General features: G+C 35.9%; 1 protein-coding gene across 3 annotated transcripts in view; it reads right to left on the reverse strand.

The window, feature by feature from the left end:
- LOC6031106 (pancreatic triacylglycerol lipase) overlaps positions 1-15,748 on the reverse strand; it is a 33,726-nt gene extending 17,978 nt beyond the window's left edge. Inside the window, exons 1-2 of one of the 3 annotated variants that reach the window (XM_038263550.1) lie at positions 15,615-15,748; positions 14,577-14,863 (exon numbers count right to left, since the gene is read on the reverse strand). The gene's annotated coding sequence lies outside the window, so the exon portion shown is untranslated. Of the gene's footprint in view, positions 1-14,576 lie in introns of all 3 variants that reach the window. The other 2 variants (XM_038263549.1, XM_038263548.1) reach the window with 2 other exon arrangements.
- Positions 15,749-17,500: the final 1,752 nt, after the last annotated feature.

Consider the following 17,500-nt stretch of genomic DNA (forward strand, 5'->3'; position numbering starts at 1 on the left):
AAGTTTGAGAGTTTGGCAAACTGACAAACACAAAAAAGTACGAGTTTGTTTGTTTGTTTGCCATAGCCTAATAGCTCCTTTACTAATGAAACTTACTCTGTTTGACTATTGACTATTGACTTAGAGAAATTTTTTTTCATTGGTTCGAAATCTTTGTGAGGCTGTATCTCTGAAACTAATAATTAAGGAGATAAGAGATAATTACAGGAAAGCGTTGCAAAAACATGTTTAAAGTAATAAAAAACCAAAAAGACAATGACAATTTTTACCCAAGAGCAGCAAAAAGATTTGAAGGCAACGCATTTTATCAAACAAATTGTAAGGTACTTTTAGATTGCAAAATCGATTTTGCTTCAAAAACGTTGGTTAGTGCCTTCTCCACATTCGACAACAGTGCTGTTGAACGTTTAAATTAAAGACGTTTTACCTAACGGAATCGTTAAACGTTAACCTAAACGAACGGAGCCTACGTTGATCTTAACTTTAACGCGAACGGAGCACGTTAATTAACGCGTTAATCCCCAACTTTTGGGGCCTGTATCTTCCAAACGGTAAAATCTAGCGGGTTACTTCCAGTTGCATTTTACGGGCATTAACTGCGACTATGAGTTCCCGGTGAGGTAATTTGTCCAAAGTGGCCACCGGTTCCGGCAACCCGGAACATCCGTCAAGCATGTTTTTTTAAAGCTTTTGTCATTCAATTGTCATTTGAGCCAATGTTATGAAACGTTGTTTATAGTACAAAGGTATACTGACTACATTGGGTCAGTTCAGGGTATCTGTGGCCACTCCGGAACCAATTCCATGGTACCACGCAAATGGTTCCGATGATTGTGATATTCAAAGACGACGTTAATTAACGTGCTCCGTTCACGTTAAAGTTAAGATCAACGTAGGCTCCGTTCGGGTTCACGTTAATTTTAACGATTAACGGACGCGTTAACGTTAATCAACGTTTAACAGCACTGTTCGACAACATAATGATTTATAGATAGTGACTTATGCGACCCAAAGACGGATTAAATGAGACCAATACGGCCAAAATCCGTTCAGCCAATCTGCAGATAATCGAATGACAATCTTTCGATTCTAAGCCGATATGTATACGTAAAGGTGAGTCTAGGATGGTAAGTCAAAAAGATCATTTTTTGAGTGATTTTATAGCCTTACATCAGTAAGGTGAGGAAGGCAACAACATTTTTTCATGTTTTTTTGTCCAGAATTTCGATGTATTAAAAAAATTATATCTGCTTAACCAGATTCAGCATCATGGTTCAAAAGATGTAATCGCTGACAGTTTTTTCTCATTAAACTATATTTTAATCTACTAATTGATGAAAGGTGAAGGACAAGTTTTATTTTCCTTCTTTGTTCATCCAACAGTAAATGACTGCTTCACCCTTTACTTCCCAACCCAATGCACCCAACCCAACGGTTCAGGCCCAAATTATATCATCAGCTGCAGTGCAGTGGTGCGGTAGCTCAAGTCTCGACCAGCCAAAGTCCTACAACAACAACAGCTCTAAAACGACAAAAAACTAGGTTGACGCTCGCGGGGTTGTTGGCGCTGTTTGTTTCGATTAGCGCGCGCGACCAAATTGTTTTTGACGCCAAATTTCGAGGTCACACAGCCGAAGAAAAATAAAACGGCGAAAAAGTTGGCACTTGGCCGGAGTGACTAGTTGACTATTGGTGCGTAAAAGGGGTAGCCGCAGTCAGCGAGTAGGATCTAGGTCGTTGTCGCACTGCGTCGAACTTGGCCGAGTCGCCGCCGTTGGATTGACCGGACAGACCCCAGCTGAACTGCAGGTTGAATGAACTGCGTCCGATTTGATATACGCGTATGCAAATTAAGATTGGAGTTGAGTTGAACGGTGTTGGGCAGGAAGTGTTGCAATTTTCAGAAGTTGTTGCTTTGGAGTTGTCGAGAAAGGCTTAATTTCCCAAAGATTTAAGCTGGTTTGAAAGTGAAAGCACCCTGATCTCCCTCAATCGTGTAACTATCAGTGAGCAATTACGATGTTGCCACATCGTTAACTCTTCAGAGAAAAAGCCTGCACATCCGATACACCAACCGGCGTGCGATCTGCCTAATTAAATCCTTCAAACTGAACCCGGAAGGTGACCCAAACGATTAGCTCCATGATTGCCGATCGTCACGCCGTAGTCGCCGTAACCGATAACCATACCATTCCAACTCTATAATGGACGGACGGACGGACAACCGGTTAAGCCCCCCCAAGCAAGCACACTGTCAGTTATAATTACCAGTGCCTTTCCGGTTTTCTTCACCGCCGCACTTCGACACACTCATGTGGGGTGCGTTCGGCGTTGGGTACTTACTCACCGAATAATAATACCGAAGCTCAGTTAGTTATGCTGTATGATACATAGTAAATGGGCCTTCCTCAAGACGCTGAAGCTTAATTGAGGCGGATGCCGTTGGGATACCGTTTGTTTGTAGTACGAACATATTTTGTATAATGTTAGGTTTATTTTGTTTTCTGTTTAATCAGAAAAACTTGAAAGATTATTTACCCAGAAATACATGGGAGGGTTAGAATTTGTATAACATTCTTATAAACATCAAATATCGCAATTTTTTTAGATTTTTATTTTTTATTTTTGGATTCGGATAAAATGTTGTCCATACATTCTCTTTTTTGCTGCATGCTCTATGTCAAAAATGGCAATTTTGCATCGTTAGTTTTTCCACACAAGTCTCCATTCTATTTTGCGAACTGGTCATACAAAAGGGGCATAAAATGATAAAATCCCATTTTTTTAGTTCACATTTTGCCACTGAAGGTTATTTTTTTCATATTATGTTCTAGGAAAAAAGAATTCTTCAAAATATCTCCAAAATACCTCCAAAAACAAGGGGTGTTTTTAGCCCTTTTGAAATGTTGAGCATGAATATGAAACTTTAAATATAACATGAATACGGTGCGTTTTATCGAAGAAAATTGAACTATTTTTCGTTTGCGATTTTGATTTTGCTCTTTAAAATACTTTTAGATTTAAAATTGAATTTTTAATATTTTCAAAAACTGCGCGTTTTATCGGAAGAAAATTGAATTACTTTTAGCTTGCAAATTGTAATTTCCTTAAGAAATCTTTTTTTAGGGTGCATTTTTAATATTTTTAAAATCATGATTTTTTTATAAGTCGTATCTCTTTGAAAAATGGTTTATGCTTCTCTGCGGATAATCAAAAAAAATAAACAAAACGTTTTTTTTTGGGAATCTTACTAGCGGTTTACGCATAATTGTCCCATGTTAAAAAAGTGTAACTGAGGAAAATGCGAATTTTTTTGATCGATTTCAGTGTTTCTACTCATAATTGTCCCAGGGGACTCTGTTCGCCCTATCAAATGTTCCCTTCCCCCCTGTTCCCTTTTCGACCCAGTTAACAATTTATCACTCTTATTATTAATCCTCTTGCTATAGTACAGGCAAACAATACACAGTGACTCTCAAAACTAAACTAATGATTTTGTGAAAGAAAATTCTTTGTGTGACAATCATGCGTTGAAGTGTAACGATGACAGATTTGGTGTTGTTTTTAATGAGTTTTCAAACAAAGTACTAGGTTTTATGTATTTTCCTACAAGCATACGTCAAAATAAGCTTAAAAATGATAATAATTCAAACTCGTCCAAATATGACAAGGGACAATTAAACATTTTGTAATTCTTTTGCTTAACAATTTAGAATAGAATGTTTTTCCTCTCTTGGCATATTTCTAAAAAAAAACCTACCTCTGAATTAATATTTATTCAATAGTTTTTTTTCTAACTGTCCTGTATTGGAAGAAATTGCTATTTCTTATAGTTTTATTTCAAGCGCATTTAACTCTACTACTTTTGTTGAAAATTCAACTGAGTATTCTTCGAAACGTCACAGAAATAATACTAGCTAAAAGGAGGAATAACTTTTTTTGTTTTTAAGAAAACTCAAACAAAATATTATTATAAAATTCAATTATCTTCAAGGTTCTATTAACGCAAAACTCTCGAAAGAATTTAAAACCTCACAAATTTTTTTTTCAAGAGCTGCTTAGGATTAAGACATTTCAAACTATATTTATTTTTTAAAATGTTTAGTAGAATACTGCCGTTCTACGCATAATTGTCCCATGTTCAAAAAAGTGCAACTGAGAAAAACGCTATTGAAATTTTTCGACCGATTTCTGTGTTTCTACGCATAATTGTCCCGTGGGTTCCTATCCGTCCTGTGTGTCCTTAATCGCCCCAGTTAGTAATTTATTACTCTTATTTATGATCCTCTTGCTATACAATAGGTAAACAAGGCATAATGCTTCGTTAAACTAATGATTCTATGAGAGAAAATACTTGGTGGGACAATTATGCGTAGAAGTGTAACGATGGGACAAACAGACTTGGTGTTGTTTTTGATGAGTTTCCGAACAAAGTACTAGATTTTATGTGTTTTTCTTAAAGTATACGACAAAATAAACTTAAAAATGTCAAAAATCAAAATCGTCCAAAAATTACATGGGACAATTATGCGTGGAACGGCAGCATAGTGATACCAACAAAAATCGAAAAATATTTTTTCATAAAAAATGATCTAAACAATGTAAAAAATCGAAAAAATAACTACTCATGTTTCAAACAAATAAAAAAAATCAAATTTTATTGCATCCTCATCCTGAATACCATTTTGTTAAAAGATGTGTTCTGTTATATTATATTATCTTATTCATTGTTATTAATAAAAGAGTCTGAATCATCAACACTTATGTCTTTGTTTTGATTTGGTACGGTAAAAAAACTCAAGCTCACTCGCTCCAACACTTCTCGAAAATTCTCCTCTCGCATACCTCAATTTACAAAACGCCCGGTAATTACCTCTTTCATCAGCCAAGGCGCGTGTCCGCGGCCTTGAAAATCGAAGAAAACAACAAACGATTTATCGTTGCTCACATAATAACTTGCGGTTATTTTTCATCGCGCTGAAATCGAGAAACACGCCATAAAATGATAGTGATTAATCGTATTTCCTCGTACCTACTTCTACCCTCGTCTAGTCGACAGAAAACGATTATCGAAACGGGGTGTGTGAGCCCTCAGGATCAATAAACTCTTCGAGATATGACTAAGATCTGCGAAATCATTTCCTACCTTGCCTGGACAATGCCGTTGAAAAGGTCAGTTGTTCGCCCCAATTGGCTGTCACATGGTTGAATTGCACCAGTCAACTAGTTACTCTTTCATGATCTGGAAGGAACTGGATCCCAAGTGCGTCGTGTAGGTACCCCATTTATTGCACTCTGGCGTTGCGACAGATAAATAAAATATGTATGTACTTGATATCCTTGAAGCAGCTGTGCAAGATTGCAACTCGAGAGGAGCTACGACCTTTTGAGGAACGAGTGGAATCTCGTTACCCTGTGTGGGTATTTCTTCCATGGAAAAAAATAGAACGAGTCTACTTTTATCGTTCTTTATTCTTCCTCGAAGGCTAATGGATCTTGGGCTCTGGAAACATTCTGGAGCACTTTTATTCGACGGAAGATTCTGACCGCTGGAAACTTGTTATGCTTGGCTTTGATTTCCGCCAAAATAAAAGAAACGTGAGAGCACGAAACTCACCATCAAAACAAAAGCCGGCAAAATTTTACGTAATTTAACGTGCGCGACCGATGTTTATCATGTGTTCGCACGTGCCCGCGTCACCAAATCAGCCCAAAAGCACACTGTCAAACCGGGCTACTTTGGACACACTGTTGCTGAAAGTGGTTCAGCCAGCGTTCCCGGAATGAACGCTTTTGATCATGCATAACTGGAGCATGCAAACCGGGCCATGTAATCGAATTGAAAGTAACTAAATTGAGTTTTTTTTTGCTTGTTGATGCACTTTTTCACTACACCTCAACAACTTTTTTATTGGGCCAGGGTAGTTGGGTTGGTTTGCACGGTTATTAAGTTTCTTAAGTGGTTTATTTTTAACTCGATTTACAACGAAAATGAGGTCTGATGATATAGGAACATCATAAATCAGATTAGGGGTGAGTGGAAAGAATTGATCTCCTTTTTGTATTATGAAACTTTTAAATTATAGTCAATTCAAACAATCATCTAAAGGTTGGCATGGAATTTTTAAATTAAATACTTATTTATATTGAACCAAACTGAAACTGAAAAACTTTAAACATTCATATTCAGTGCAACTTGAAACTTATTTTGTAACAGCTGATATTTTTTGTTAACAATATATTTGATAAGATAAGAGGCGTGGTCCTACCCCAAGTTCCTCTTGGGAGTATTTTTATCTGACTGACAGTGCTTATGTTCGATTTGATTAGATTAGAAAGCAGTACATAAGAAGAATTTATCTAATAAACATAAATAAATTTCATGAGTTTTATGTTCCTATTGCCTTTATTTAAAAAAACTCTAGATTTGATAATTAAACTGAGACTATAAAAATGCAGATATTAGGGATCTCTGAAAGCACTTTTTTACAATAACTTATATGTGAGGTAATCTGGGGTGCTAAACCGGCCCAAATCGTAAGCAGTAGCAGGCCTGAAAGAATATTCCTAAAGTTTTTGCCTTTAAAAGTTCTATAATTCGGTATGTATATAGGACCTTTTCAAATCAAACTCTACACTTGAAAAAAAAAGAAAATTAAACAGAAAGAAACAATTTCATAAAGAAGTTTTTCAAATCATGTATTTTGATTTTAACGTAAAATTTGGTGTCTTCCACTTTTGGAGCAATGACTGCCAATCATTGGCAATGATGGTTCTGAAATTAGAGCCCAGAAATAACAAGTAAAACATAATTCCAATTTTTAATTGCATGAAATTATATTCGAATTGTTTCTGTTCATTGGACATAAAAACCTTGTTATCAAAATCATTTGAACTTCTAAACAAAACAAAACATACTCAGATTTCAGTAATCAAATGTTTTTCTATAAAAATTAAGGCCGTTGCAAATATTTTTTAAAGTTTATGTCGCCCCCCCCTTCAAAATTGGTCTGAAAAATCAGGGGGCAACTGAAATCAATCTAAAATGCATTTTTCTGCATTGATAATCATATTTATCATGTTTGGGCTTGTTCAAAAATGTTTTGAATATTTATAAAAAACGCAAAAAATAAAATATTCGTGAAAATTTAGATATTTTGGAAACTAATGATGGCAAAACATCTGGACAGGTGTATAATGCATTTTAAAACACTTTTTTCATCAAATTGTTGAAACCATGGCTCGTAGTTTCAATTTTTATACTTTTTTTTGCCCCCCCCCTCGACTTAGGTTAGAGTCGAGGGACATTAACTTTAAAAAAATATTTGCAACGGCCTAATTTAAATTTAAAAAAAAATGATCGTAAGGAAAAAAAATTAACGGTTCTGCGCAGCTAAATTCAAATATTTACAAAATATGTTAAGAATGATTTCGCATATACTGGATTTTATATAACGCATGTACCAAAATCATTTGAATTCTTCGCAACCTTTTTTTACTTTCAAAATAATGAATCTGTATATTTTTTTTCAAGCTTTTTTTCCTAGCGAAATTTAACGCCCTAAATTAGAAAAAGTATTTATAAAAACCCGATTTAATTCCACCTGGGGTGAGATAGAGCCTTTCTTACTAAAGAATATAACAATGGTAGAACCTTTTTCAATTCATAACATCGACTTTGTTTATTTATAACGTCAGCACAAAAGAAAGTCTTATGATGAAAGCAATGTATTATAAATGATATGATTTCCAAAGGAAATAAAAAACGCAATTTTCACCAAAAGAATATTTTCAATCGTACAATATGTTAGTAAGTTTGTAATCAAACAAGCGTTTATGACAAACGCGATCATAGCAAGCTTCCCTTGCGCCAGTGACAACAAACACCGCGGTTTTGGTTTTTTAGCTTCGGTACGAGCACTTTTGTGTGTTGGACCAACACTGTTGGTATTGTCCGTTTTTTCAAAGGTACACGCCGCGCGGCGTTTCAGAATGTGCCGCAGGCACTGTTGTCAGCGATGTTTTGCCCGCGAGCGAGAAGAAGCTCTAGCTGGCAACGAAAAAAAAACAACAACACAACGCTTGAAGTTATACCTCTACACCATCGCCTCTTTAGCACAAGGCGCCGTGTTCGGTGAGCGCGAGTGTGGAGAGGAAAGGAATATAAGTTCTCTCCTCGCTCGCTTGCGATCAAAGCTTTCCTTTTCACCCAACAACAAGAAGCAAGCCAAGAACTTTCGAAGAAGATCCCCACTTTCTAAAAAGATCCCCACTCTCTAAAAGCTCTTTCAAATTCACCTCAATGTTTCTCAAGATTTAATCTTTTGCCTCTGATCTAGATAAAATATTAGTTAGGACACAAACCTCTAGACCACCACACAACAAAAATAAATGACAGAATTTAAATCGCATAATGGTCTCATGTCGCAGGTTTCAAAACAAATACTGGACAGTTATGCATATAATGATAATACTAAAGAGCCGAAAAATATACGATGTCTATAGTAGCAAATGAAAATCGATAGGGCACCCAACACATATTAGAGTATATTGGATCCCAATAACAAGACGCGCCAGCAGTACGCGCCAGCATTAGAAACACAACTTGACAACTTGTCGACTTGGCGACGATGCGTCTAAAATCGATGCAGTGTGATTTTTGACGATTTTCCGAAGAAAATTCATGCTGAATCGACATATTTACGAAGATGAAAATGACGTCCAGCCTTAAAGTAAAACCTATACCTTTCTTTAGTAAGAAAGGCAAAAGTAAATAGCTCTAAAAATTGATCCGGCTTGCCGATAGATGTCAAATTTGTTTCAGATGCTCACTCATGGTCTGTACTATGGATGTAGAAAGAAATTTCGGATAAAATCGGAAATGAAAAGTGTTGGCAAAGGTCACCAGGTGGGCTTTTACCTTTTTTTAGGGATTTTTTTTTCTTTTGGTAGGTTAATCAAACGGCTCTAACTCCAGAACCAGATTATGGATCTGGATGAAAATTTGGGAGGTTGTAGAGCTCGAAAATGCAATTTTGAGATAAATAAAAGAAAAGAAAATGAAAATTTTTGACCATATTTTCATTTGAAAACTGTGTATTTTGTTGAAAAGTCTGGCCGCATCCGAAAACAGATGGATATTTCGAAATTCGGTCTCAAAATGACCCTTGTTCAGCACACCAGCTTTCAAATGCACTTGGAACAATCAAAATCGAAAATAGGGGAACCGAGGATTACGCGACACAAAATTTGGCAAAAAATTTACCACACACGGACATCACTCAAACTCCACGGAATTTATTTTCTCAAAATTCGAGGGTTGGAGATAGGCGAGTTCTGTCAAGGTGAATCGATAGAGCGTCTAAAATCGATGCAGTGTGATTTTTGACGATTTTTCCGAAGAAAATTCATGCTGAATCGACATATTTACGAAGATGAAAATGACGTCCAGCCTTAAAGTAAAACCTATACCTTTCTTTAGTAAGAAAGGCAAAAAGTAAATAGCTCTAAAAATTGATCCGGCTTGCCGATAGATGTCAAATTTGTTTCAGATGCTCACTCATGGTCTGTACTATGGATGTAGAAAGAAATTTCGGATAAAATCGGAAATGAAAAGTGTTGGCAAAGGTCACCAGGTGGGCTTTTACCTTTTTTTAGGGATTTTTTTTTCTTTTGGTAGGTTAATCAAACGGCTCTAACTCCAGAACCAGATTATGGATCTGGATGAAAATTTGGGAGGTTGTAGAGCTCGAAAAATGCAATTTTTGAGATAAATAAAAGAAAAGAAAATGAAAATTTTTGACCATATTTTCATTTGAAAACTGTGTATTTTGTTGAAAAGTCTGGCCGCATCCGAAAACAGATGGATATTTCGAAATTCGGTCTCAAAATGACCCTTGTTCAGCACACCAGCTTTCAAATGCACTTGGAACAATCAAAATCGAAAATAAGGGAGCCGAGGATTACGCGACACAAAATTTGGCAAAAAATTTACCACACACGGACATCACTCGAACTCCACGGAATTTATTTTCTCAAAATTCGAGGGTTGGAGATAGGCGAGTTCTGTCAAGGTGAATCGATAGAGCGTCTAAAATCGATGCAGTGTGATTTTTGACGATTTTTCCGAAGAAAATTCATGCTGAATCGACATATTTACGAAGATGAAAATGACGTCCAGCCTTAAAGTAAAACCTATACCTTTCTTTAGTAAGAAAGGCAAAAAGTAAATAGCTCTAAAAATTGATCCGGCTTGCCGATAGATGTCAAATTTGTTTCAGATGCTCACTCATGGTCTGTACTATGGATGTAGAAAGAAATTTCGGATAAAATCGGAAATGAAAAGTGTTGGCAAAGGTCACCAGGTGGGCTTTTACCTTTTTTTAGGGATTTTTTTTTCTTTTGGTAGGTTAATCAAACGGCTCTAACTCCAGAACCAGATTATGGATCTGGATGAAAATTTGGGAGGTTGTAGAGCTCGAAAAATGCAATTTTTGAGATAAATAAAAGAAAAGAAAATGAAAATTTTTGACCATATTTTCATTTGAAAACTGTGTATTTTGTTGAAAAGTCTGGCCGCATCCGAAAACAGATGGATATTTCGAAATTCGGTCTCAAAATGACCCTTGTTCAGCACACCAGCTTTCAAATGCACTTGGAACAATCAAAATCGAAAATAGGGGAACCGAGGATTACGCGACACAAAATTTGGCAAAAAATTTACCACACACGGACATCACTCAAACTCCACGGAATTTATTTTCTCAAAATTCGAGGGTTGGAGATAGGCGAGTTCTGTCAAGGTGAATCGATAGAGCGTCTAAAATCGATGCAGTGTGATTTTTGACGATTTTTCCGAAGAAAATTCATGCTGAATCGACATATTTACGAAGATGAAAATGACGTCCAGCCTTAAAGTAAAACCTATACCTTTCTTTAGTAAGAAAGGCAAAAAGTAAATAGCTCTAAAAATTGATCCGGCTTGCCGATAGATGTCAAATTTGTTTCAGATGCTCACTCATGGTCTGTACTATGGATGTAGAAAGAAATTTCGGATAAAATCGGAAATGAAAAGTGTTGGCAAAGGTCACCAGGTGGGCTTTTACCTTTTTTTAGGGATTTTTTTTTCTTTTGGTAGGTTAATCAAACGGCTCTAACTCCAGAACCAGATCTGGATCTGGATCTGGATGAAAATTTGGGAGGTTGTAGAGCTCGAAAATGCAATTTTGAGATAAATAAAAGAAAAGAAAATGAAAATTTTTGACCATATTTTCATTTGAAAACTGTGTATTTTGTTGAAAAGTCTGGCCGCATCCGAAAACAGATGGATATTTCGAAATTCGGTCTCAAAATGACCCTTGTTCAGCACACCAGCTTTCAAATGCTCTTGGAACAATCAAAATCGAAAATAGGGGAGCCGAGGATTACGCGACACAAAATTTGGCAAAAAATTTACCACACACGGACATCACTCGAACTCCACGGAATTTATTTTCTCAAAATTCGAGGGTTGGAGATAGGCGAGTTCTGTCAAGGTGAATCGATAGAGCGTCTAAAATCGATGCAGTGTGATTTTTTGATTTTTCCGAAGAAAATTCATGCTGAATCGACATATTTACGAAGATGAAAATGACGTCCAGCCTTAAAGTAAAACCTATACCTTTCTTTAGTAAGAAAGGCAAAAAGTAAATAGCTCTAAAATTGATCCGGCTTGCCGATAGATGTCAAATTTGTTTCAGATGCTCACTCATGGTCTGTACTATGGATGTAGAAAGAAATTTCGGATAAAATCGGAAATGAAAAGTGTTGGCAAAGGTCACCAGGTGGGCTTTTACCTTTTTTTAGGGATTTTTTTTTCTTTTGGTAGGTTAATCAAACGGCTCTAACTCCAGAACCAGATTATGGATCTGGATGAAAATTTGGGAGGTTGTAGAGCTCGAAAAATGCAATTTTTGAGATAAATAAAAGAAAAGAAAATGAAAATTTTTGACCATATTTTCATTTGAAAACTGTGTATTTTGTTGAAAAGTCTGGCCGCATCCGAAAACAGATGGATATTTCGAAATTCGGTCTCAAAATGACCCTTGTTCAGCACACCAGCTTTCAAATGCACTTGGAACAATCAAAATCGAAAATAGGGGAACCGAGGATTACGCGACACAAAATTTGGCAAAAAATTTACCACACACGGACATCACTCAAACTCCACGGAATTTATTTTCTCAAAATTCGAGGGTTGGAGATAGGCGAGTTCTGTCAAGGTGAATCGATAGAGCGTCTAAAATCGATGCAGTGTGATTTTTGACGATTTTTCCGAAGAAAATTCATGCTGAATCGACATATTTACGAAGATGAAAATGACGTCCAGCCTTAAAGTAAAACCTATACCTTTCTTTAGTAAGAAAGGCAAAAAGTAAATAGCTCTAAAAATTGATCCGGCTTGCCGATAGATGTCAAATTTGTTTCAGATGCTCACTCATGGTCTGTACTATGGATGTAGAAAGAAATTTCGGATAAAATCGGAAATGAAAAGTGTTGGCAAAGGTCACCAGGTGGGCTTTTACCTTTTTTTAGGGATTTTTTTTTCTTTTGGTAGGTTAATCAAACGGCTCTAACTCCAGAACCAGATTATGGATCTGGATGAAAATTTGGGAGGTTGTAGAGCTCGAAAAATGCAATTTTGAGATAAATAAAAGAAAAGAAAATGAAAATTTTTGACCATATTTTCATTTGAAAACTGTGTATTTTGTTGAAAAGTCTGGCCGCATCCGAAAACAGATGGATATTTCGAAATTCGGTCTCAAAATGACCCTTGTTCAGCACACCAGCTTTCAAATGCACTTGGAACAATCAAAATCGAAAATAGGGGAACCGAGGATTACGCGACACAAAATTTGGCAAAAAATTTACCACACACGGACATCACTCAAACTCCACGGAATTTATTTTCTCAAAATTCGAGGGTTGGAGATAGGCGAGTTCTGTCAAGGTGAATCGATAGAGCGTCTAAAATCGATGCAGTGTGATTTTTGACGATTTTTCCGAAGAAAATTCATGCTGAATCGACATATTTACGAAGATGAAAATGACGTCCAGCCTTAAAGTAAAACCTATACCTTTCTTTAGTAAGAAAGGCAAAAGTAAATAGCTCTAAAAATTGATCCGGCTTGCCGATAGATGTCAAATTTGTTTCAGATGCTCACTCATGGTCTGTACTATGGATGTAGAAAGAAATTTCGGATAAAATCGGAAATGAAAAGTGTTGGCAAAGGTCACCAGGTGGGCTTTTACCTTTTTTTAGGGATTTTTTTTCTTTTGGTAGGTTAATCAAACGGCTCTAACTCCAGAACCAGATTATGGATCTGGATGAAAATTTGGGAGGTTGTAGAGCTCGAAAAATGCAATTTTTGAGATAAATAAAAGAAAAGAAAATGAAAATTTTTGACCATATTTTCATTTGAAAACTGTGTATTTTGTTGAAAAGTCTGGCCGCATCCGAAAACAGATGGATATTTCGAAATTCGGTCTCAAAATGACCCTTGTTCAGCACACCAGCTTTCAAATGCACTTGGAACAATCAAAATCGAAAATAGGGAGCCGAGGATTACGCGACACAAAATTTGGCAAAAAATTACCACACACGGACATCACTCGAACTCCACGGAATTTATTTTCTCAAAATTCGAGGGTTGGAGATAGGCGAGTTCTGTCAAGGTGAATCGATAGAGCGTCTAAAATCGATGCAGTGTGATTTTTTGACGATTTTTCCGAAGAAAATTCATGCTGAATCGACATATTTACGAAGATGAAAATGACGTCCAGCCTTAAAGTAAAACCTATACCTTTCTTTAGTAAGAAAGGCAAAAACATTGCAAGCTTGCTTACTCATTCCTTAAAAAATGTCAAGTTTATTTAAAATAGATAAACTTCAGTTTCAAGCAGAAAAACTTAAAAAAAATTTAATAAAATTTTCTTCTGTGCATTTCTATCTACTTTTTTCAAACGTTTCACAAAAAAATAATGCGTGAAAAATATAGCTTTGATGTCATGTTCAAAATTAAATAATTTATCGTTAAAACAAATATTTTGAACCTTAAAGAATAATTAGATTGCTAAAAAGTGTGTAAAAGGAACTAGAATAAAAATATTGATATTGCGAATTGCTTGTGGTTTATTTGCCAAAAAACAGATCAAAGAAGTTTAAAAATAGTTTCCTTCTATAAGTTTTTTCCACTTTATTTTGAAAAGGTATCGTTTTTTAATCTTATAAAAAATGAATTAAAAATAATTCAATTTAATTTGTTAATGAAATGAATTCAAATAATAAATAAATCATTGAATATGTATCAAGGTAAATTTAAATTTTTTTTGAAACGAAATACAAAATTTACGTGTTCATCGAAAATAACACCAAGCATTACCACAGTGATTGCTTTCCGCCCAAAATATTGTGAAAACTCGAATATGAGTCAACCGGCATGAATAAATAAACCTAACTCGTAAACGAGCCCTGCCAGAGGTCTACTACTCAAGGAAAACCCACTTTACAAACCAAATAAGAAAAAAAAGTTACTTACGTTTGCAAAAATATGCATCAAAGCAGGCGGATTTTCACTCCTTCCTTTCCTTCGGCCCTTATTTTATTTTTCAGTCGAAGGCAGCGACGCTGAAGAAATATTGCAAAACGGCGGCGACACGCTTTTCTCCCCTTCTGGTATGCAATATATATATTTGTTTGTGTTTTGGTTTGTTTGTGCGAGCGAGTGTGCTGTCACAACTTTCCAATTCCACCACGTGCTTCACGTTTGATGCATTTTCGCGACGACAACACACTCACAGCCAACTTTGCTAATCGATTCACACTCTGGATGTGGGTAGAGAGATTTTTTAAGGGGTTATTATAATTTTATTAATTTAATTTTTCTTAACACTAAAAATCATGTATGAAATTTAAGAAATGCCGAAGATTGATAGGTCACGGTTTTGCTTCTTAGGGAAAGGGTCTTAAATTGGCACTTAAATTTCCACACTTGGGCACCAAACAGTGAAATTTCCTGACAGCTAATTGGCGTTCATTTCACTTCCTCGTTGTCGTCGTTGATTGGCTAGTTTCGTAACCAACCCACCCCCATGGTTCACAATTTTGTTTTATCAGACAGGTAAACACCGATTCGACACCCACCAATCACACACCACCACCGGTGGGGATGATGTTGCTTCGCGCTGTGCGCCCCTTTTTTGGACACTTTGAATGTTCACTTTTTTCCTCTTATTTTGCTGGAAATAACTTCGAGTGCGTGTGGAGCTGGTAACCATAAAAAATATGCGATTCAAAACAGGCTGGACAAGGTACGATCGTATTTTTTTGAAAGGAAAACCACTTTTTAAACGAAAAATGAAGGAAATCACGCAACGATAGCAGAGTAATGACAATTTGTGGCGCCAGTCTTTCGAATTTAAACAAAATAATTAAGCCATCTTCACGCGTTAAGCAACGTCGCGCAAATGCACTCAAATGCAGCAATCGCGCTTCGAAGCACCGCCTCGACGCTTTTGGGGTGTTATTATTATTATTTTTATTGCTACCCGCTGCGAATTGGAATCGATTGACCAACCTGTCTGGAAAAACACACAAACAACGCGAAGCCCGCGCGACGACGACGACGACGACGACGCTCAACGAATGACAATAACAACAACGCGGACGCGGATTTGTAAGACGCAAAGGCACGTGCGCACGCTCTTGCAGCTGGACGAAGACTAACCCGAGAGGGGCCGACTTCGGGCCGTTTTCTTCTGTTGGGAGCGTTCCGACCGCGTGTGGATACTAACACTACTACTGGAGTTACTATTCGGAATGTTGATCGTGGCTTTGGGTGCAAAACTGTCCTATGATAATTAGAAATTTCATGACTTTTTAAAGATATTTTGCTGAATTTCGAGTACAATAAGAATTTTTAAACGCATATTAAAATTACAGAACAAATACCATAAGCAAACATGAGCCACTCTTGCGATTATGATAGTAAATCGTTTTATTTACGGACAGCAAAGTGGAAAAGGATTGACAACGATACTGTGTGGCTTTGTGTCTGTGGTGAACGAACACTGGAAGGTTCTAATCCTTGAAAGGAAAGAACAGAAGGAATGGAAGGTTTCGTGTAGAACCGGTGGGCTCAATGAGTTATGCTGCACGCTGGGTGATTCAAACAGCATGAGAAAACCAGTTCGATTAGAACGAGCTGAAAGTCGATGTTGGATGGTTTTAAGCAGCTTATCATAATTTTGTTATCTACAAATGGAATTTTGTGATTTAAAATTTCAATAACAAATATCTCTTGGGTTGTTGATTTAAGCACTCCAGAAATTTACCAAAACATGGCTTAACCCTCTATGCCTTATTTTTTTTTGTTTTTTCAATGTTTGACCTCCAAACATTTTGTAAAACTTTTATTCTATGTTACTTCTTTTGTTTAATATTTTTCTTGTTTCATTTTTTATGTTTTAATTTGCGTTTATTTTGTTCTATTTATGTTCGATACTAATAGTTTTTGACTTATTCTACCACATCATTTAATTACCTTTGCCTTTTAAGTTTTTTCAAGTTTTAAAAGTGAGCAGTTCTCTACGGAATCGGTCATTTTTCTTTAATTTTAATTTTGTATTTTTTAATCCGGCTGAATCTTTTTTGGTGCCTTCGGTATGCCCAAAGAAGCCATTTTTCATCCTTAGTTTGTCCATATAATTTTCCATACAAATTTGGCAGCTGTCTATACAAAAATGATATGTGAAAATTCAAAAATCTGTATCTTTTGAAGGAATTTTTTGATCGATTTGGTATCTTTGGCAAAGTTGTAGGTATGGATATGGACTACACTGAAAAAAAAAATGATACAAGGTAAAAAAAAAATTCGTGATTTTTTATTTAACTTTTTGTCACTAAAACTTGATTTGCAAAAAAAAAAAACACTATTTTTATTTTTTTTTTATTTTTTGATATGTTTTAGAGGACATCTAATGCCAACTTTTCAGAAATTTCCAGAATGGGCAAAAAATCTTTGACCGAGCTATGATTTTTTGAATCCATACAGATTTTTTCAAAAAATCGAAATATTGGTCGCAAAAATTTTTCAATTCGAATTTGCAGTCAAAAGGTACTTTAGTAAATTTTTGATAAAGTGCACCGTTTCCAAGTTATAACCATTTTTAGGTAACTTTTTTGAAAATAGTCGCTGTTTTTCATTTTTTAAAAATAGTGCCCATGTTTGCCCACCTTTGAAAAAAATATTTTTGAAAAGCTGAGAAAATTCTCTATATTTTGCTTTTTCGGACTTTGTTGATACGACCCTTCGTTGCTGAGATATTGCTATGCAAAGGTTGAAAAACAGGAAAATTGATGTTTTCTAAGTCTCACCCAAACAACCCACCATTTTCTAATGTCGATATCTCAGCAACTATAGGTCCGATTTACAATGTTAAAACATGAAAAATTCGTAAAATT

The sequence above is a fragment of the Culex quinquefasciatus genome, chromosome 3 (assembly GCF_015732765.1).
Source record: "Culex quinquefasciatus strain JHB chromosome 3, VPISU_Cqui_1.0_pri_paternal, whole genome shotgun sequence".
Lineage (NCBI taxonomy): Eukaryota > Metazoa > Arthropoda > Insecta > Diptera > Culicidae > Culex > Culex quinquefasciatus.